Source organism: Ranitomeya imitator, chromosome 3 (assembly GCF_032444005.1).
Source record: "Ranitomeya imitator isolate aRanImi1 chromosome 3, aRanImi1.pri, whole genome shotgun sequence".
NCBI lineage: Eukaryota > Metazoa > Chordata > Amphibia > Anura > Dendrobatidae > Ranitomeya > Ranitomeya imitator.
Window position 1 is genome coordinate 63,635,906 of NC_091284.1, and position 22,082 is coordinate 63,657,987.

At 43.9% G+C, this 22,082-nt stretch overlaps 1 protein-coding gene across 48 annotated transcripts in view; it reads left to right on the forward strand.

Moving 5' to 3' along the window:
- Positions 1-22,082, forward strand: part of ROBO2 (roundabout guidance receptor 2) — a 1,525,058-nt gene that overhangs the window by 1,068,530 nt on the left and 434,446 nt on the right. The window lies entirely within an intron of this gene.

Here is a 22,082-nt window from a genome sequence, read left to right on the forward strand (position 1 = left end):
CGGAGGGAAATGAGCGAGAGCCCGAGGGGAAGATATGCACTGCGCATGCCCATGGATCCCAGGCCCGCAGTGTGACTCAATCAGAAGACACTGCGAGGCGGGATCTCGGGCACCGCGGCCGCACAGGCGCAGCCAGCCTGACACCAAATTATGTCAGAAGACAGGCAGCGCAAATAGGGCATGCCCAAGGGATAACAGAACAGCGCAGGCTCCGTGACAGCTTAAAACAACGCTGAGGAGGCAGCGCATGGCACCAAGGGGGTAGGAATGACGGCTGTGCTGCGTCACATTACGAAGGAAAGTCCCAGCTCCGGGACGGTATAACGGTATCAGTGAACACATTTTATAAGTGTTAAGTTCTGCGTGTGCAAAGAGCTAAAAAAAAAGAGCTACCTTTTCCTTGTGCAGCATTACTGCTGCACAAGATGGCTCTTTCAGTAACAAACGACGGGGGGGGGGGGGACAGGTTCCCTTACATTTAGGTTGTTGTGCCAGCGTGGCGGTCGCAGGACACATTGCCGGCTACACAGCTGGGGATCAGCTGACGTTACTGAAACCCAATAACACTGGGTCGTATGTTTTTACTGTGCAGCCTGCACTTCTGAGCCGCAACTGGCGGTGTTGGAGCCCAGGAATAGCAGTTCAGGTGGTAGAAAGATGAACACAGCAGGAGACCTGGATGACACCCAATTACTTAATCAGGCAGAGGAGTGGCAAATTCCTGCGAGATCCAGGCCTGGTTCATTTTCAGGAAAGTAAGCCGGTCAACGTTATCGGAGGATAGTCGCATGCGACGGTCTGTTAGTACACCACCTGCGGCACTAAAGACACGTTCCGATAAGACACTAGCCGCAGGGCAAGCCAGCACCTCCAATGCATACTGGCTTAGCTCTGGCCATGTATCCAGCTTAGAGACCCAAAACTTGAACGGGGAAGAGCCGTCTGGGAGTACAGTAAGAGGGCAAGCCATGTAGTCTGTCACCATCTGACGGAACCGTTGCCTCCTGCTGACTGGAGCCGCCGGTGATGGTGTAGACATTTGGGGCGGGCACACAAAAGTGTGCCAGAGTTGTGCCATACTGGGCTTGCCTTGGGCAGAGGCACTGCTTCTGCTCCCTCTTTGGGCAGAGCCTCCCCCACTGCCTCGACGCACTGAGCTGCTTTGTAAAGCACTAGCAGCACTCCTCTCAGTTGGACAGGAGAAGATGATGGAATTCACCAGTGTGTCGTGGTACTCCCGCAATTTACGCTCCCGGGTCAACGCAGGGATGAGGTTTTGGACGTTGTCCCGGTAGCGAGGATCGAGGAGGGTGAACACCCAATAATCAGGCATGTTGAGAATGTGGTCGATGCGGCGGTCGTTTCTCAGGCACTGCAGCATGAAATCCACCATGTGCTGCAGAGTGCCAACCGGCCCAGAAACGCTGTCCCCTGCTTGAGACATGATCTCTGCCCGCTCGTCATCACCCCACCCTCGCTGTACACACTGACCACTGGACAATTGTGTCGCTCCCTCCTCTGGACGGAGCTCTTCCTCCTCCATTGACTCCTCCTCATCCTCCTCACAAATTGGCCCCTGCGTACCCCTTTGTGAGGAACCACGTGGCGCTGACTCTCCAGAAGCTGATGGAAAAGGTGACTCCTCATCCTCCACCTCTTCCACCACATCATCCCTTAACCCTTGCAAAGTTTGCTGAAGCAGGCAGATAAGGGGGACAGTCATGCTGACTAGTGCATCATCTGCACTTGCCATCCGCGTGGAATAATCAAAAGGACGCAAAACCTGGCAGACGTCCTTCATAGTGGCCCACTCTGTGGTTGTGAAGTCTGATCGGCGCTGACTGCGACTTCTTTGCGCCTGATGCAGCTGGTACTCCATAACTGCTTGCTGCTGCTCACACAACCGCTCCAACATATGTAACGTGGAATTCCACCGGGTAGGTAGGTCACATATGATGCGGTGTTCCGGAAGGCGGAATCGGCGCTGCAGAGCAGCAATGCGGGATCTGGCCAAGCTGGAACGCCGCAAGTGAGCACACTCTAGGCGGACCTTGTGCAGCAGGGCATCAAGATCCGGATAGTCCCTCAGAAAACTCTGCACAACCAAATTGAGCACATGTGCCAGACATGGGATGTGAGTGAGGTTGCCAAGGGCCAAAGCTGCCACCAGATTTCGGCCATTGTCACACACTACCATGCCTGGCTGGAGATTCGCTGGCAGTAACCACACATCGCTCTCCTGCTTTATGGCATTCCAGAGCTCCTGCGCTGTGTGGCTTCGATGCCCCAATGAAACTAGTTTCAAGACGGCCTGCTGACGTTTGGCCACGGCTGTGCTCATGTCGGTCATAGGTAAACGTTCACGGGTCCATGTGGGGGTGGACTGTGACGGATCCTGCAGAGAGGAATCAGAGGAACTGGTGTAAGAGGAGGAGTCGATGCGTACAGACTGGATTCCTGCAATCCTTGGAGTGGGCAGGACACGTCCTGCGCCACTCGCACGATCTGTACCTGGCTCAACAACATTAACCCAATGGGCAGTGAGGGAAACATATCGCCCCTGTCCATGCTGACTGGTCCACGCATCGGTGGTGAGGTGGACCTTGCTACTGACGGCGTTCAGTAGCGCATGTTTTATGTTTGCCTCAACATGCCTGTGCAGGGCAGGGACAGCCTGCCTGCTGAAGTAAAAGCGTCTGGGCACCTTGTACTGTGGGACTGCCAATGCCATCAAGTCACGGAAGCTGTCAGTCTCCACCAGCCTGAACGAGAGCATTTCCAGGGACAACAGTTTGGCAATGCCTGCATTCAGAGCCTGTGCTCGGGGGTGGTTGGCCGAGAATGCCCGCCTTTTCTCCCATGCCTGTACTACCGATGGCTGTAGAGTAGACTGGGAGTGTGAGGATGACTGGGAAGGTGGTGCTGTGGGTGGAATTACACAAGGTCTCTGGGAGGAAGCCAAACCAGCTGTGCGTGAGCTGGAGGAAGAGGCAACACGAGCTGAAGAGGTGGTAGCTGCCGCTGTTGGTTGGCCTACATCTTCAGTGTGTTTCTGTAACTCCACCGCGTGCCTGGTCCGCACATGTTTCCACATATTTGTGGTATTGAGGTTGCTGACATTTTTCCCTCTTTTTACTTTATGATGACACAGCTTGCATTTGACAAAACAAATGTCATCTGCAACTGTGTCAAAAAAGGACCAGGCACTGCAAGTCTTGGGAGCGCCCTTTTTGGCTTTGGAAAGAGACAGGCTCCTAACGGGTGCCAAAGTGGAGGCTACAGGCTCCGCAGTCTTCCCCCTCCCTCTCCCTCTTTGGCCCGTAAGAGGAAGCTCTTCCTCTGAGCTGCTCCCACCACCTTCCTGTTCCTCACGCCACGATGGGTCAAGGACCTCATCATCTCCACTACCCTCTGCCACCAACTGCTCCTCCTGGGTAGTCTCAGCAGCACAGTACGCACGAGAAAGCGGCACCTGAGTTTCATCATCAGATGCGTACTGCGCTGTGGTCACCGGAGGCACTGGCCCACCTGCCTCTTCAGAGTCAGAGAGAAAAAGGTGTTGGGCATCACTGCACACTGCCTCTTCTTCCATTTCTCCAATGCTGCTTGGCTGGCCCCCTGTTTCCAAGCCAAGAGATTCAGAGAACAGAAGTAGAGACGGCTCCTGTCCTGGGCTCTCTGACTGCCTGGCCAATTTGGCAGGTGGTGAAGAGACAGATGGCTGCTCTCCAGTGCTCTGTGCCTGAGAGGATGTGGCACTAACTGAAGTCGATGCCGAGGCGTTAGCTGCCATCCACCCGACAACGGCTTCAATTTGGTCTTCACGCAGCAGCGGTGCACGGCGCTCTCCGACAAAGCTGCGCATGAAGGACTGTTCCCTGCTGAAACTGAGTGACGACGAGTCACCGGCGCCCGCAGCAGGCACAGAATCACCACGTCCTCTCCCTGCTCCTCTCCCTGCTCCGCGCCCACGCCCACGTGCCTTACTCCCTGCCCTCTTCATCTTGGTTGACAGATAAAGATAAGCAGAAAAGTACTAAGGCCTTAGTGTGCTTATTCCTGTAATGCTCCTCCTAACAGGTGTAAGAAACACTAATGTTGTAAATTGTGGACTAAACTTTATTATTTTTCAAATGTGGCCTACACAAGTGTAAGTTGTGTTTGGTGAACTTAACCTTTTTTTTGGTGCAGATCGGGCTACAGAGCTAGTTTAAATCACACGGAGACCGTGCAGACAGCCGTAAACGGCGCTGCAAGGCCAAGAAACCCTCCTCTAGGTTATCCTATATAGTGTTTTTCCACTATTTAGCTGGATACAAGTGGAAAGACACTAATAGGAATTTTTTTTTTCAAATTTTAAACTGGCTGCACTATTTGAAAAAAAGGAAATTGTTTTTCAAGGTATGAGGCAGTAACGCACCCTGAGCTGAATCCAACCGGCTATGGCTGCACACAGACTACAGGGCGAGCTGCGCTCACACAGAGACCGTGCAGACAGCCGTAAACGGCGCTGCAAGGCCCCCAAAAAAACCTCTAGGTTATCCTATGTAGTGTTTTTCCACAATTGAGCTGGAGACTGGTGGAAAGACACTAATAGGAATTTTTTTTTTTTTCAAATTTTAAACAGGCTGCACTATTTGAAAAAAAGGAAAATTTTTCTCAAGGTATGAGCCAGTAACGAACCCTGAGCTGAATCCAACCGGCTATGGCTGCACACAGACTACAGGGCGAGCTGGGCTCACACGGAGACCGTGCAGACAGCCGTAAACGGCGCTGCAAGGCCAAAAAACCCTCCTCTAGGTTATCCTATATAGTGTTTTTCCACTATTTAGCTGGATACGAGTGGAAAGACACTAATAGGAATTTTTTTTTTCAAATTTTAAACAGGCTGCACTATTTGAAAAAAAGGAAAATTTTTCTCAAGGTATGAGCCAGTAACGAACCCTGAGCTGAATCCAACCGGCTATGGCTGCACACAGACTACAGGGCGAGCTGGGCTCACACGGAGACCGTGCAGACAGCCGTAAACGGCGCTGCAAGGCCAAAAAACCCTCCTCTAGGTTATCCTATATAGTGTTTTTCCACTATTTAGCTGGATACGAGTGGAAAGACACTAATAGGAATTTTTTTTTTCAAATTTTAAACAGGCTGCACTATTTGAAAAAAAGGAAAATTTTTCTCAAGGTATGAGCCAGTAACGAACCCTGAGCTGAATCCAACCGGCTATGGCTGCACACAGACTACAGGGCGAGCTGGGCTCACACGGAGACCGTGCAGACAGCCGTAAACGGCGCTGCAAGGCCCAAAAACCCCCCTCTAGGTTATCCTATGTAGTGTTTTTCCACAATAGAGCTGGAGACTGGTGGAAAAACACTAATAGGAAATTTGAGAAAAAATGTGCAGCAGGCTGCACTAAGAGCAAAAAAGAACAACTGTGTGAGGCAGTGTGAACCCCCCCTGAGCTGAATACAACCGGGTATATGGCTGCACACAGACTACAGAGTGAGCTGCACACACACACACACACAGAGACCTTGCAGAACGCTGTTAAAACAGCGCTGCAAGGCAAGAGCAAGGTGAACAGTGAAGAACACACAGCGTTTTGCTAAATTAGCCTTTGGAAAGGAAAATAAAGCAATTAGCTAGCTCGACTGGCCCTCAGTTAGAACACAGCGTCCTGTCCCTAACTGAAATCACAGCAGAGTGAGCGCAAAATGGCGGCAGCGCTTTTTTATAGTGCAGAGTGACATCATTTCAGCAGCCAATCCCAGCCTTGCCAGTACTTACATGCCCACCATGCTAAACAGGATGTGCCCACACTTTCATTCATTCCTCATTGGCTGCTGCGTTCAATTTGAATTCTGGGAACTTCCGATTCCGGTATCCGATACGCGGGAAGTATCGGAATTCAGTATCGGAATTCCGATACCGCAAATATCGGCCGATACCCGATACTTGCGGTATCGGAATGCTCAACACTAGTGCCTATAAATATGCAGTAGACTAGGCAGAATATAGTATTGAGTGAATGTAAATGATATAATATGTTACATTTTTTTTCTTCTATTCATAGTGGATACTTGAAATAAATCCCATGAAGGGCTATCAAATTGAGTAAATCCTAAAGCCATGGAAATCCTAGATTTAAACAGACCGTTGCCGTTCTGTCCACTTAACAAGGCAAAACCCACCGTCCTTAAAATGCAATCACGGGTGGATTATGTGAAAGGAGATTGCGATGACACTTTCTGTTTCCCATTTCTCACACTTATCCCTACACATTATACAAATCTCTGAAAGAGTGCAAAATGTCCACTTTAGAGTTAAATGCCCAGTATCTAGCCATCCTCTCGTGTCCTTCCCACTGTGGATCATCAATGCATTACACGTAATACTATTTTGACATGGTAAAGTAGATTTGCTAAACAATAGTTCATGCATATTTAAAGAGGAAGTATAGGCTCTATGGAATAGAGAATCTTAAGTGCACTGTACGCCAGATGTCTGCACATAAATTGACTTGACTATTAAAATAGGACAAAAGTAGCGTTACTGTCAACAGAAAAAATATCACACAGAACGCTCATCCCAGAATAGAAACATAATTGGACAATAAAGAGGTTGTCTACCTTCAGATGACTTTAATTTATTAGATTGCACTCTACATGTTTTCCTGTTGCTTTTACCAATGACACAAAGTTATCTCGTATAGAAGATGTAATGCACTGGGTCAAAGCAACAGCTTTCTTCTGAGTATATTTCAGGTAATATTTTGCTTTATTTTGTTTATTAATGTAGAAACAATATTCTCCTGTTTTGTCATCACATTACGTCGAAAGCTGACGCGCCGGTATAGAAACCTGTAGTCATAAGGTGGCATCCTACAGCTTTTCTCCACCCACTTAGATTTAAGGTCTCCCCTTATTTGTATATAGGGAGAGACCTGTCAATCAAGCTAAGCAGAAAGAAACCACGGTGACCTGCTCATTACTAACTCACTTGAAAGGATCCCTTTAAAGGGGTTTTATCAGCATAGACATGTCGGAGACCCACTGCTGCAAACTACCAGGGGGATATCAGCAGCCACAGCCCTTCCAGTCAAACATTGATGCTACATCCTAGCCATGTACCATGGATTTCTATGTGGAAGCACCCATTGAAGTCCATTTGTCACCTTTTGTGAATTTCCCCAACCTTATTTATTGGAAGAGCCACATTCAACTCTTGAGAGAGTGTCGCGAATCTCATCCTGATCCTCCTACCCTACTCCCCAAAGTCGTGAAATCCTGCTCCCGCCATCTTTAAAGAAGCTTCATTCACTTCCTCCAACTTGCAGTATCATCCTATCTCCTAATTACTATACTTAATTTGTCTCTGAACCCAGAAGGCCAGTAAATGTGCCTTCAGATCTTTGTGTGGGGCTACTCATAAATATCACCATCTGGAAACCAGCTCTTCACAGTTGTTTGCTAGACATGATGCAAATATGCCAAGCTGGCAACCAGCAGCGAGCCGCACATCTTCCGCCCGAGAGACATATGTGGCTCCTGAGCCAAAGGTTGGGGAAGCCTGTTGCGCAGTGTTATGAAGCTAATAAAGTATGGTTTGTAACTGCAACTGAACAGGATGGTATGAATACCAGTCTCTTCCCTAACATGCAAATGTACACTGTACAATATAATAGCATACAATTAGGGATGAGCGAACCCAAACAGGTAAAGTGCTGAACCCTGAACATTGACTTCTAAATGGAAGTCCATGTTACTCTTTGGGTTCACAGCCACATAAAGCTTGCTGAAAGGCTGCAGCGGAGCCAATCATCAAGCTTTAAGGCTGTGGGCACGTACGGAACCATCACAGTCATGCCAAGTTTTGGCATAACTTATTGGCCGGTGCACCACATGACCTGGCCTGTATAACCGTGTCAAAGAAATAGATAAATAATTTTAAAAAATGATGTGTAGTCTCCCATACTTTTGATAACCAGCCAAAGAAAAGCAGGCAGCTGTGAGCTGGTCTTATTATGCTGGAAAGGACCCAATAACAATTGATCTTCACAGCTATTAATATTAGCTCACAGCTGTCTGCTTAGCCTTTACTGGTTATTAAAAGTGGGGGGACCCCAAAAAACTGTGAGGTGCCCTCCCAGAAATGACACAAGGTGGTTAGCCTTGGTTCTTCCCATTTGCCCTGGTGTGTAGACACTCAGGGTAATGCCAGTAAGGTTATCTCAGTTCACAGGCACCAGATTTCACGAGGGCAACATGAGAGACGTCACCACTCATCATTTCATCTCTTATTCTGCCCTCACAAGACCTGGCGTCTGTGAACTGAGGGAGCATTAATGACGTTGAGCCTCCGTGTCTCTGAACACGGCTCTATATACTGGACCACAGAGAAAGGGATCATCATGGGATCTGGTTGTGGACTATGGAGGACCAGCATAGTTTTTTTTATTTATTTTTTAAAATAAATAAGTTAAAGAGGTACATTGTTGGGGTGTTTTTTTTTTCAAATAAAGGACTTTTGTTTGTGTGTTTTATTTCTTTTGACTACTGGATTAGTAATGGGGATGTCTGACAGACACCTATCCATTACTAACCCCTGGGCTTGATGTCCACTACTGACATCAACCCCAAAACTATTACCCCAACTGCCAATGCACCAAAGCAATCAGGAAGAGCTGAGGCTAAGCACTAGAATTAGTGCATCTAATGGACCTTTGCAGTCTAATGATATCAACCTGCATCTGTCTTTGTTGGTTAATAAAGGTAGGGGTATCCCACATCTTTTTTTGGTCTCCCCTTTTTTATAGCCAGCAAAGGCAAAGCAGATTGCAGCAGGATGATATTGGTAGGCTGGGAAGGTTCATGGTTATTTGTCCCTTCCCAGCGTAAAAATACCATCCTGCAGCTGTCTGCTTTCCCTTATCTGGTTATTAAAAACTAGATGGTGGCCCGTTTCTAATGCATTGGATAATCTAGAATATGTATGTATGTATGTACTGTATGTATGTATATAGCAGCCATATAGTATATAGCAGAGGCCATGTAGTATATAGCAAATACTACGTGGCCTGTGCTATATACAATGTGGCGGCTATATACATACATGCATATTGTAGAATACCCGATGTGTTAATACAGGCCACGCAGTATATAACAGTGGCCACGCAGTATATAACACAGCCCAAACAGTATATAACATTGCCCACATACTATATAACACAACCCACGCAGTATATAGCAGCCACGCAGTATATAGCACAGCCACGCAGTATATAACACAGGCGACGCAGTATATAACACAGCCCACGTAACATATAACACAGGGCACATAGTATATAGCACAGCCCACGGAGTATATCACACAGCCCACGGAGTATATAACACTGCTCATGTAGTATATAGCAACCACGCGGTATATAACACTGCCCAGGCAGTATTTAGCAGTGTTGGGCACCATATCCCTGTTAAAAAAATAATTAAAATAAAAAATAGTTATATACTCACCCCTTGGGATCCAGCGAAACTCTGGCGATGCGCACGCGGCTGCCGCCATCATCTGTTCCCAGGATGCATTGCGAAATTACCCAGAAGACTTAGCGGTCTCGTGAGACCGCTAAGTCTTCTGGGTAATTTCGCAATGCATCTCTGGGAACGGAAGATTGAGGCCGGTGCGAGCGCATCGTCACACGACGGAAGGTGAGAATAGCAGTTTTTTCGTTTTTTTATTATTTTTAACATTAAATCTTTTTACTATTGATGCTGCATAGGCAGCATCAATAGTAAAAAAGTTGGGGACACACAGGGTTAATAGCAGCGGTACGGAGTGCGGTACCTGCGGCCCGTTACCGCTGGCATTAACCCTGTGTGAGCGGTGACTGGAGGGCATTACGGAGCGGGCGCCGAGTACTGACTGCAGGGGAGTAGGGGAGGGACAAATCGGACTGTGCCCATCGCTGATTGGTCGCGCAGCCATGACAGGCAGCTGGCGAGACCAATCAGCGACGCGGGATTTCCGTTACGGAAGTTGCCGACAGAAAGACGGAAGTACCCCTTAGACAATTATATATATAGATAACGGGAACCCCACATAGGTTTTTTTTTCTTCATTTATTTAATAGGTTATGGCTAGAAACACTCTTTAGTGTCACATGAAAGGCACTAAAGGGTTCTAGTTTATTTTATGTACAGCGTTTGTGACATTAAATATCTACAAGACATCTATCCAATCTATTCTATCTGTCTATACTCAATTTCACTATCCACATTTGTTTGCAGAGCAATTGTCCCCTCACCCCCCATTTTGCTTTCTTTTGCAGCCCGCTACCCCTTACTAACCCCATTTTACAGCACCATTGACTTATATAGAGTTTTGGTTCAATGTCTGGTTTGGGTACCCAAACTGAACTTTGGACTAAAGTTTAGATGAACCCGAACTTCCCTACATACAATATATAATAATATATAACACAAAAAAAGATATACAGTAATAATATATTGTACATTATTATATGGCTTAGATATCTGTATAAGAGCTAATAAAATTGCATGCAATATAATAACATATAATGATATAACATAAATTAATATACAATGTATTACGAATTTCGAAAGCATATAATAACAATAATAATCATCATCATCATCAATATTATATTAAACTGCATAATAACATAACATATAATATACAGTATGGTCTTGGTTTGCTGTATGTGATAATTTGGGGAACCCATTACTTTGTATCCTTCATACCCAATAAGAAATACATTTTTTGGATACATTCAATAAACATTGGAAACCAGGTAATAGATAATACAATATTTTGTGCTTCTAGTAAAAGAGGGGTTTATGTGACCACCCCTTCATTGAGAGAGAAGGGATGTAGACTATTCCCGTCTGACCATGATGGATCACAAAACTAGTTCAATACTACAAATTTTTGAGTATATAAAGAGGTTAAATGACAATAATTAAAGAAAAACAAAACATCAATAAAGCAATAAAGAATTCTTGATGGAGTAAAACCTTTAAATTGCCTGCTTAAAAATTGACTCAGTTCCTTGTAATTGTCTTCCCGAGTAGTTGTGCATCCCACGGCTGACTGTGACCAATAGAAAGCTCATCACCCTATGTAAATGACCAAAATGGCCCATTTGTACCACCGAGGTAAATGAACTCTTTGCTTTCCTTTCAAATCCCTTTATGAATCTTCTTATTTGAAAGAACTCTTCCTTGAGAAGAACCTTGAAGACGGTGTCTGCGTTTCGCTGTACTTAATACTATGTGGACGGTTTAAGGTTTGATTTGGGAGCTATCCACATGAAATAATTACTCTGACTCATAAATGGACGGTCTAATCAGAGGACTGAACTACATTAAGTGATTCTTCCCCAGTATATCTCGCTTGTGCTTCGGTAATTCTAAGACTGTGCCTTCGCTCTGTCATGGTAGAATGCCTTCCAATAAATAAAAAATGTAGACTCTTTTGCACAAATGTAATATTAACCTAGATTTCCCCGAGGATGGAGATGAATGCTTACAGGGGTCTGCTCGGGGCAAGTGTGAAGCCCATTTTTTGTAAACAGATTTCCATTGTATGAATTAGATTCTCACTGTACAAGGTGCTGGTTTGATAGTCATGACATACGGCCAAGCGTCAGGTTATATTTCATGATCTCCCTGAAGACCTGGTCTTTTTTCCATTTCCGTAAGAAACAATTTACATGTTGCAGGCTGACCGTCGAGGTATGGGTTTCAGAATCTCGTATCACGGATTTCTATGGGAATTCTCATGCATTTTACTGTTCAAAAAATCTTGTCAAGTTAGAAAAATAATCCTTATATGTGCATTAATTAGTATATTATGCAACCTAATAATAAATTTAGTTGTGCAAGGTGCTCTGATCTTTAGAAGTCTTTGCTGGACCCAAGTCCCTCCATTCCAGTTTTTGTGCAAGAAGGGAGCAGGCTAGCTGCTTATTACAATAGCTAAGCCAGCCCCCTTATCTATTTACATATTGGCAAAGAAGGTTGTTGGCTTGGCTATTGAAATGATTCCATCAGCCAGATCCCTTCACCTACAGCACTGGTGATATGGAGATCCAGGAAGCACTGTCCTGTGTAAAAGATAAGTCGGAAATGGACCGGAACAGATATATTGTATCAAGATTAGGTCATCTTAGATTAATAATAAATAATAAAATATATTGCATATTGTAGAATTAACTGTTTTAAGACCATAAAAGTATATATTTTTTTAACTTAACCCTTTTAATACTTAAGCTGTAAGTAATTATTGGGTTGCACCAACATTGGTTATCGGCAGGCAGATGTTTCCCACGCACTCATTGACTTGCATGGTCAAGTGCAATCCAAATATTGGGTTAAACTCAGTCATGCGATGATTATTTTTTCTTGGATAGACAATGTTCAAGGAAAATGTGCACGGCCCATAGACTAACATTGGTCCGAGTGCAATCCGATGTTTTGTAGGATCGCACTCGGATTGATATTATGGTCATCATCTGCATGAACCCAATTTCTTGGCTGTAGGTGCCCACTTGGAGATGTTTTGGTGATTTTCCATTTTTAGATTCCAGCTATATGTCTATATTTACAGTATAAGTAGACTTTGTCTTTCATATTACTGATTTGTTGAAAAAATATTCAATCACTTCTATGGTTGCAATGCCTAAACTGTAGAAAATGTTTCGTAATGAAATCCTCCAATCTGGCAGAGCTAAGTCTTGTCACACAACGCTGGTCTATCACGGAATCGTGTTTCGCCGCCAGTGAACTGCATATATTTTAGAAGGTATGCAAATAACCGGTGTCTACTCTTTAAGACTTATCCTAACTGAAATTAATTGTCAGTGGTGATTTAATGTGAACTGACGCTTTCCTGTGAACATGTCTGACTCTTTAAAGTGGTGGCATTTACAATAACGAGACGTATAACTCAACCGCATGACAATAAATGAAAGATTTTTTATAGTGCAATACATTTTATGGCTTATGTATCCCTGATGCACGTCTATAAAAAGAGTTCGGTTGGAGCAAAACTATAACACTAATGTCAAATTATCATTGGGAGGAGATATAACATTCGTTATCAGGTTGCCATGTTATGGTTGATGCTCCCCTAACCAAACTGTAGGACCCTGACCCCTATCGCAGCTATATTGAGTTGACCACTCTGGTGTATCGCTTTCTCCACTGAGGTCATTGCGAGTTATGTAGTCAGTGACTTGATCAAAACAAGAGTCACACAAAAATATTGTCGCCTCTCCAACACATCCAGGCTGAATAGGATCAACACATGGACACTGGGAAGAGCAGGTGGTGGAGGCCCCCCGATGACACCAAGGCAAGGTGGCTTCATGTGTTCTCCCTAAGCCTGTGTGACGGCCAATATTACAGGCATCAGTGTAGGCTTTTTTCTCCATGAGTGGAAAAGTTACAAAGGTCTGTTTTCAAAATAAAGCATCAGACTTTGCATCAGGGACAAATTTGCTAATCTTCATAAATATGGGAAGTCGTCACAACTCACCTGACTACAGTCTTTGATCTCTTCCTCTCCTCAGGCATTTTCCCCTTCTCCAAGCACTCTATCATTACTCCATTACTAGAGAAACCCTCTCTCAATCCATCCTGCACAAACAACTACAGACCAGTCTCCAATCTCCCCTTCATCTCTAAACTCTTGGAGCGCCTGATCTACTCCCGCCTTACCTGTTACCTCTCCACTCACTCCCTCCTAGACCCTTCACAGTCCGTCTTCCGCCCCCTACATTTGACAGAAACTGCACTCATCAAAGAGACCAACGACCTTCTGACAGCAAAATGTGACAGTGACCACTCTCTGCTCATTCTTATTGACCTTTCTGCAGCTTTCGACACTGTTGACCACCATCTCCTACTCTCTAGGCTCCAGTCGCTTATTAAGGACACTGCTCTCTCCAGGTTCTCTTCATACCTTTCTGATCACTGCTTCAGTGTTCTGTTCGCTGGCTCCACTTCATCTCCTCTTCCTCTTGCTGTCGTGGTACCTCAGGGTACCACATGGCTCAGTCCTTGGCCCCTTCTTTTCTTCCTCTACACGGCCCCAATTGGACAGACCATCAGCAGATTTGGCTTTCAGTACCATCTTTATGCTGATTGCACTCAAATATACACGTCATTCCCTGACCTTACCCCCGCTGTACTACAGAATGCCACTGACTGTCTGTCCGCAGTTGAAATTCAACCTCTCCAAAACTGAACTTCTGCTCCCGCTATCTACTAACCTCCCTAAATCTGACATTTCTCTCTCTGTGGGTGGCACTATAATAACACCCCGGCAGCAGGCACGCTGTCTGGGTGTTATGTTTAACTCCGATCTCTCCTTCACCTCCGACATACAATCTCTTGACCGCTCGTGCCGCTTACAGCTAAAGAACATCTTTAGACTCCGCCCTTTTCTCACTATGGAAACAACAAAAAAAAACCACTGTCGCCCTGACCACTCCCGCCTGGACTACTGTAATGCTCTACTAATTGGCCTCCCCGTTACTCGACTTTCCCCTCTCTAGTCTATCCTTAATGCAGCAGCCAGGGCTGTCCATCTAGCTAATCGGTATTCAGACGTGTCCGCTCCTCGCCAGTCGTTACACTGGCTACCCATTCATTATAGAATCCAATTCAAAGTACTTGCTCTCACCCACAAATCTCTGCACAGTGCAGCACCCCCTTACATCTCCTCCCTCATTTCTATCGGCCTAACCGATCTCTGCGCTCTGCAAATGACTTTTGACTAACCTCTGCACTAATCCGTACCTCCCACTCCCAACTCCAGGACTTCTCCCGCGCTGCGCCAATCCTCTGGAATGCTCTACCCCAAGATATTAGGACCATCCACAATTTGCATAGTTTTAGGCGCTCGCTCAAAATACTATGGTCAGAGTGGTCTATCACGTTCCCTAATCAAAGTAATTTTATGTTTGTGTGTGTGTAGCCCATTCACTACTTCCATCTACCCCCCACCCCCTGAAGATGGCTGGACGCTCATTGTAAATACATCATTGTAAATACACACCTGTGCTTTGTATCTCCCCCACCTCATTGTAGATTGTAAGCTCTCATGAACAGGGGCGTCTTATATTGCTTTAATTATTGTATTGTTAACGTTGTTACTTGACTGTTAAACTGTATAGTGCTGCGGAATATGTTGGCACTATATAAATTAAAGATTATTATTATGGGAATATGATGAAGTGGATTAGAGTAGATCTGGGATGAACTGCATTACCTTACATAACCCATGGATACATGTGTCACTTTTTCTGGAAAGCCTCATCCCAATTGATCCCCTTGTAGGTCCAGGATGTTGGAGACTCTACTGACTTGACATTGATGGCATCATTAGGTCTCATCAAGTCCATCAAGTATTGTCCTCCTATCTGACTAATTGTAAGAAGATCCATGCACAATACCTGCCAGGTGTACAAGAAATCTGCCAATACCTGGCAAGTGCCCATTGAATGCACATCAGACGTGTCATTCTCCTCCCAATGCAGAGATACGAGATGATGGACCAACATCTATGAGATGGTGAACACTGCCTGAGCCTGGTATAGAGAGGCACACAATCCCTGGGGCTCCATACTGCGTATTACTGCCTCTCTGTACTAATATAGGGTGTATATAAATAAAACCCTAGTCCATGCCCTCATCATCTCTCGCCTTGACTACTGCAACCTCCTGCTCTGTGGCCTCCCCGCTAACACTCTCGCACCCCTCCAATCTATTCTAAACTCTGCTGCCCGACTAATCCACCTGTCCCCCCGCTATTCCCCGGCCTCTCCCCTCTGTCAATCCCTTCACTGGCTCCCCATTGCCCAGAGACTCCACTACAAAACCCTAACCATGACGTACAAAGCCATCCACAACCTGTCTCCTCCATACATCTGTGACCTCGTCTCCCGGTACTTACCTACCCGCAACCTCCGATCCTCACAAGATCTCCTACTCTACTCCCCTCTTATCTCCTCTTCCCACAATCGTATACAAGATTTCTCTCGCGTATCACCCCTACTCTGGAACCCTCTACCACAACACATCAGACTCTCGCCTACCATCGAAACCTTCAAAAAGAACCTGAAGACCCACCTCTTCAGACAAGCCTACAACCTGCAGCTACCACCGATCGACCAAACCGCTGCATGACCATCTCTACCCTCACCTACTGTATTCTCACCCATCCCTTGTAGATTGTGAGCCCTCGCGGGCAGGGTCCTCATTCCTCCTGTACCAGTTATGACTTGTATTGTTTAAGATTATTGTACTTGTTTTCATTATGTATACCCCTCCTCACATGTAAAGCGCCATGGAATAAATGGCGCTATAACAATAAATAATAATAATAATAATAATAATAGTATATACTGATCTATTTGGAAATGCACCTCAAAGACCTCTAGGCTGGGTACACACTGTTCCCGCTGTCCGGTGCAGGCACTCAGAAGATGTGCACCCAATAATAAAGATGGAGGACAAGGCATCCGCCCACCATAGGGACACATAGTATACATTTCTTTCTCTTTCCCTGTGTAGGAAAGTGCGGTCTGCTGTGCTTCCTATTAATCAGGAATCAGTTGACTGATTGCCTATGGCATTATTACACTATACAGTATGTCAGGAAAAGCTCCAGTCCTGATGTACTCTATGGTGTAAGTGCACAGAAGGAGTGCAAATTGTGCCTTAAAGAGAAACTCAATCTATTTACCAATTATACATGCTTTTCTTATAAATCCTTAAGGGAATCTGTGACCAAGTTTTTGATACGCCATCAAACGTCAGTATCATGTATGGGCAGAGACCCTGATTGCAGTAATGTGCCACTTACTGGGCTGCAGTTTTGATAAAAATCAGTTTTATCTGCTGCAGATCTAGTAGTTCTTTAAATGTTGAGCTTTGTATAACACCAGCCACATCACTGATTGGCTGCTTTATGTGTACACAGTGCATAGGCAGAAAGCTGCCAATCAGTGGTGGGGCGTGTTTATACAGCTCATGAATATGGAGGATTATATAGCAGCAGTCCTCTAGTGATAAAATCACTGTTTTATCAGCAGGAGATTATCAGAACTGCAACAAGCAGCCCAGTAAGTGACACATCACTGGAATCAGGGTGTCTGTTTCTACAATATGATGCTCTCAGATTAGGTGGCAAAAACCTGCTGACAGATTCTCATTAGCAATTATCGTTAAACATAATGTAGTCTTTGAAATGTAAGTGTCTAAATGGCAGGAACATCCCTTTGTTTCTCTACCTTTCGCCATCATCCCGGCCCTTTGTTCTCCTTCACGCTCGGTCTACAAGACACAAGATGCAATACAGCTATGTAAAATTTTATTTCCTTTCTTTAATCTCCAAAAGAGACTATTTCATTATTACCATCTGAACAACCCCGGGATACATTCGTGTTTAATAAATCTGAATTTGGAGCTTGGCACAAGACAGTTTGTTATTGCAGACACTAATCTTGCCCAGCTCCTGCCTTATTATTCCGCTCACAAAGTCATAAAAGTTTACTCATGGGTGACGTATTGTTAGATTACACAAGGAGATATCAGTGGGATAATGGGATATTGGGATTGTATCTGTGGGCCACAATTGTATTAAAGCTTCTATATATGGGAAATATGATGAAAAGTTGTTATTAATTCAAGTGGATGTTTTAAGGGAAATATTAACTTTAATTTCTTTATCATATACAATCAATGCTTCAGCCTAAAACTGAGCATTAACATTTCCATGAGGTTTGACTTATCACACATTATCAAATTGTAGTGATATATTGACGACTACTGAGATTTTACATAATTACCCTATTATTCTCCTGAACTTCAGTCATTTACCGAGTTGCAACTCTAGTACAAATTGCTGACACATTTCAAGGGATTTGTGGTTCCAGAAAACAGCTTTTCTCCATTTTTAAGAAAAAAACAAACTGTTTTACTCAGCTTTCATGGGTTCGGCGCGGAATCTACGGCATTTCTCCCATCTCCCGGCGTCTGTAATTGTTTGCAGAGCTGAAGATACGTAGACAGAGCTGAAATGGAACCTGTCACGTGAAAAAACACTATTACCTGCAGAGTTGGGGTTAATCTGACCCTTCCCGGCGCCCGCACTGAGAGCCCCGCTGCCAGGAGGAAATGAACTTTATTCCCGCCTTGGCAGTGTTCGGCTTCCCGTCATGGGGCACCAGTGTAAGGAGGAAGACCGGGCTGCGGTGTATTGAGCCAGTCCGGAACTGTTGAGGCTGGTGTTATAGAGTATTCTAATTTACTGAGATTACGACTTTGGGGTTTTCATTGGCTGTAAGCCATAATCATCAACATTAACAGAAATAAACACTTGAAATAGATCACTCTGTCTGTAATGACTCTATATAATATGTGAGTTTCACTTTTTGTATTGACAAACTGAAATAAATTACATTTTGATGATATTCTAATTTTTTGAAAAGCATCTGTATTACATATCCATCTTGTAAGACTTTGGTGACTTTTTTTCTCCAATTATTACACCATTATTAACCTCTTTTTTGCACAATGTAAAGTATCTGGAAGTCGTTTCTTATGAAAAAGCGTAGTATGTTCCATCACATATAAACGTATGACGGAAACGCCTCCTGACAGAGTATCACAAAATCAAGTTTTATTTCAAACTTGGTCCTCTCACACCATACATATTGTGGTCTTTCAAGCCAAGAGGAACGGTAAGGAAGGACACATCTGTCTCTCACGACTTTGCCAAACAACATTTGTTGTCCAACTGATCTCAACAGAACCAAATTCTGATATTTTTGGTTTTATAAAAGCCAAACTCCAAGCACGCTAGTTAATTATAGTTCTTTTTAAGGACTTTTAACTCTTGTTGCCTCCTCCTTGTATTCACAGACTCACCTGCTGTAGAAATCTCAAGATGTGGCAGCGAGAAGTCATTTCCTCTTCGCTAATATGTTTTATAAACTGCACTGAGAGAAGAAGTACTTAACATTTACAAAGGAAGTAGCAATAGATTATTCCTGCCTCTATCTACCATGAAAAATATTCCAAGGATGCGATGCCAATACTTGGTGTGTCTAATTTATAAAAGGTCACAGTCTACGTTTGGCGAATACATTGTAATGGTTGATCTTTTTTTTTTCTTAATTTATGATAACTATTCACCCTTGATTAGATCTATTTTATAGTTTGCACCATATTATGCAAATAGGGTCAACAAAAATGTATTTTATGGTCAATTATTTCCATCAAACACTAAAAATGTGTTGGAGCATCTCTAAAATTGTTGCGTAGCAAAATAGTTATGGGGGTGCAGAGTTATAGGGAACCTGTCAGGTAATAATGCTGTCCGCAGGCACCATGAATCACAAGCCTGGCTGCAGAATTGTAGCCAGGTATATTTTTCTCTGAAATGCTCTGATCTTTCTGAGAAAACATACTTTAAAAGGGTATTCTCATCTCTTCAACCCTGTCCTAACGTGTAGTAGCTGTAATAATATTAGCAAATACCTCCAATTAGAAATGTAGTATAGTTCTTCTGATGAGCTACGTCGCTTACCCCGTGGGCATGGTATTGCAGTAGCTAACAGTAGGTATCCGTGGTTACGACCATTCATATAGTGACAGTTAGGTATCCATGGTTATAATCACCAACAGCTAAGCTACTTCAATGCCCTGCACATGGGGTAAGGGACAGAGCTCATCAGAAGAACTCTACTAAATTTTTAATTGGAGGGATTTGCTAATATTGTTATTATTACATCTACTACATATTGGAAAAGAGTCTTGGATTTGGGAATACCTTTTAAATATCCGGCTCTTCTCCACATCGCTGCAGGCGATTGACAAGTCTCTACTTTGCGTGGGCATAGAAAAAGAGCTGTAAATCACTTCTAGCAGCTCTGGGAAGAGCCGGATCTTTTTTCTCTGAAATGTCGAAGCGTTTCAGAGTCTATATACCTTGCCAGTCCCTGTAGCATGCTGTGCCTGGTTTTTTAGCAGCATGAGTCACCTGACAGGTTAACAGTTACACAGTTACACACACCTCCATATGTCCAAACCCAAAAACACATGGTAGTTGGGTTGCTTTGGTATGAATTTGCATTGGGGCCTAGGGGCCTCTTTGACATTCTTGAGCCTGTCTGGGCTGTATCAACCTCTATACTCCATTGATGAACACATTTGTGTCTCTTGTGCTTACTAGGTTCCTCTTTGTAGGGGTGTTCAGCTATTTAAAAAAAAGAAAAAGAACGCTCAGAATTCTGTAAAATGATAGCATTAAGTAATTTTCCCTTTATTGAACCCCAACTGTTGCTCTTTTCAACTTTCCCCAGGTTCCCAGGCTGTCTCTGTTCTTCCTGATAGGTCTGGAGAGACATGTGACTGCTTTGTCCAATCACTGGCTGTAACTGCGATGCGTTGGATACTGTTGTGGCCAGTGATTGGTTGAAGCAGTCATATGACCTTCCAGACCTATCAGGAAGTGCGGAGACCGGAGGGGCACTGTGGAGGTAATGGAAAGGTGAATATTACTTGTTTTATAACTGTAAAGGATTATGTTTTCTGATGTTCCTTTTTTAATTTCTAAATTTCTGAAAGTATTTTTTAATAGTTCGGACACTTCTCTGCCAGTGAGTGTCAGCAGTACTTTTCGGATACATAATATCCAGGTAAATTGTCGCAACAGTTTTGCATATATAAATAATTTCTTAGTTTGGCTGCAACTTCTTCTTACCAGTGTGAATTTCCATAAAAAATTATTCAGAAGTCGTTTAGAAGATATTGGTAATTGTAAACTTGGGAAAACAGGGATGGCAATAAAGAAAATAAATGTCTCTGTTGAATGCTGCATTTTTAAATGCTTTGCTGTAAATTAAATTCTAAGTGGTAATTATATATCTAGCTGATTTAATGACTTGCTCTAAAAAAAGGCAAAATTGATACTAAAAATGTCACTTTGTTGCTGCTAATTGTGAAGCCTTTTCTGTTTCCTTTGGCCGTTGTTAATATGGCAGGGTTTGATTCATCTGATTTTTAGTTTCATCGTATTTTTAAATGTTCGGAATACTATCAATAACCAGTAAACCCTCCGTGAAAATAAAGGCAGGTGCCGAAAGTTAATGTACACCCTTAAACGCTCATTTTTTCCCCCCTAAATTTGTACAACATTATGTTCTGATTAACTTCATATTATATTTTTATGGCAGACAAAGACCTGTTTTTAATAAAAAGCTAAAAATAAAATCACCATACAGCCTTTAACTATTTAATACGGTCTTCCTGCTACCGCCAGTAGAGGGAGCTATGATCACTATAGAAATACATTATCACCTTGATTGAAGCAGAATTGACTTATGAATAGTGTTGAGTGATACCGTCCGATATTTGAAAGTATCGGTATCGGATGGTATCGGCCGATATCCAAAAAATATCGGATATCGCCGATACCGATATCCGATACCAATACAAGTCAATGGGACACAAATATCGGAAGGTATCCGTAATGGTTCCCAGGGTCTGAAGGAGAGGAAACTCTCCTTCATGCCCTGGGATCCATATTAATGTGTAAAATAAAGAATAAAAATAAAAAATATTGATATACTTACCCTCGGACGGGCCCTGGTTGTCACCGCTGCAATCGCCATGCTTTTCTTCCTAAGAATGAGCGCTTTAATGACCTTCGATGATGTCGTGGCTTGTGATTGGTCGCTGAGCAGTCACGTGACCGCTCACGCGACCAATCACAAGCCACGACGTCATCGAAGGTCCTTAACAAGCTCATTCATAGGAAGGAAAACATGGCGATTGCAGCGGTGACAACCAGGGCCCGTCCGAGGGTAAGTATATCAATATTTTTTATTTTTATTCTTTATTTTACACATTAATCTAAATCCTGATACCGATTCCCAATATCACAAAAATATCGGAACTCGGTATCGGAATTCCGATACCGCAAATATCGGCCGATACCCGATACTTGCGGTATCGCAATGCTCAACACTAGTTATGAATGACATTGTGTTAAAA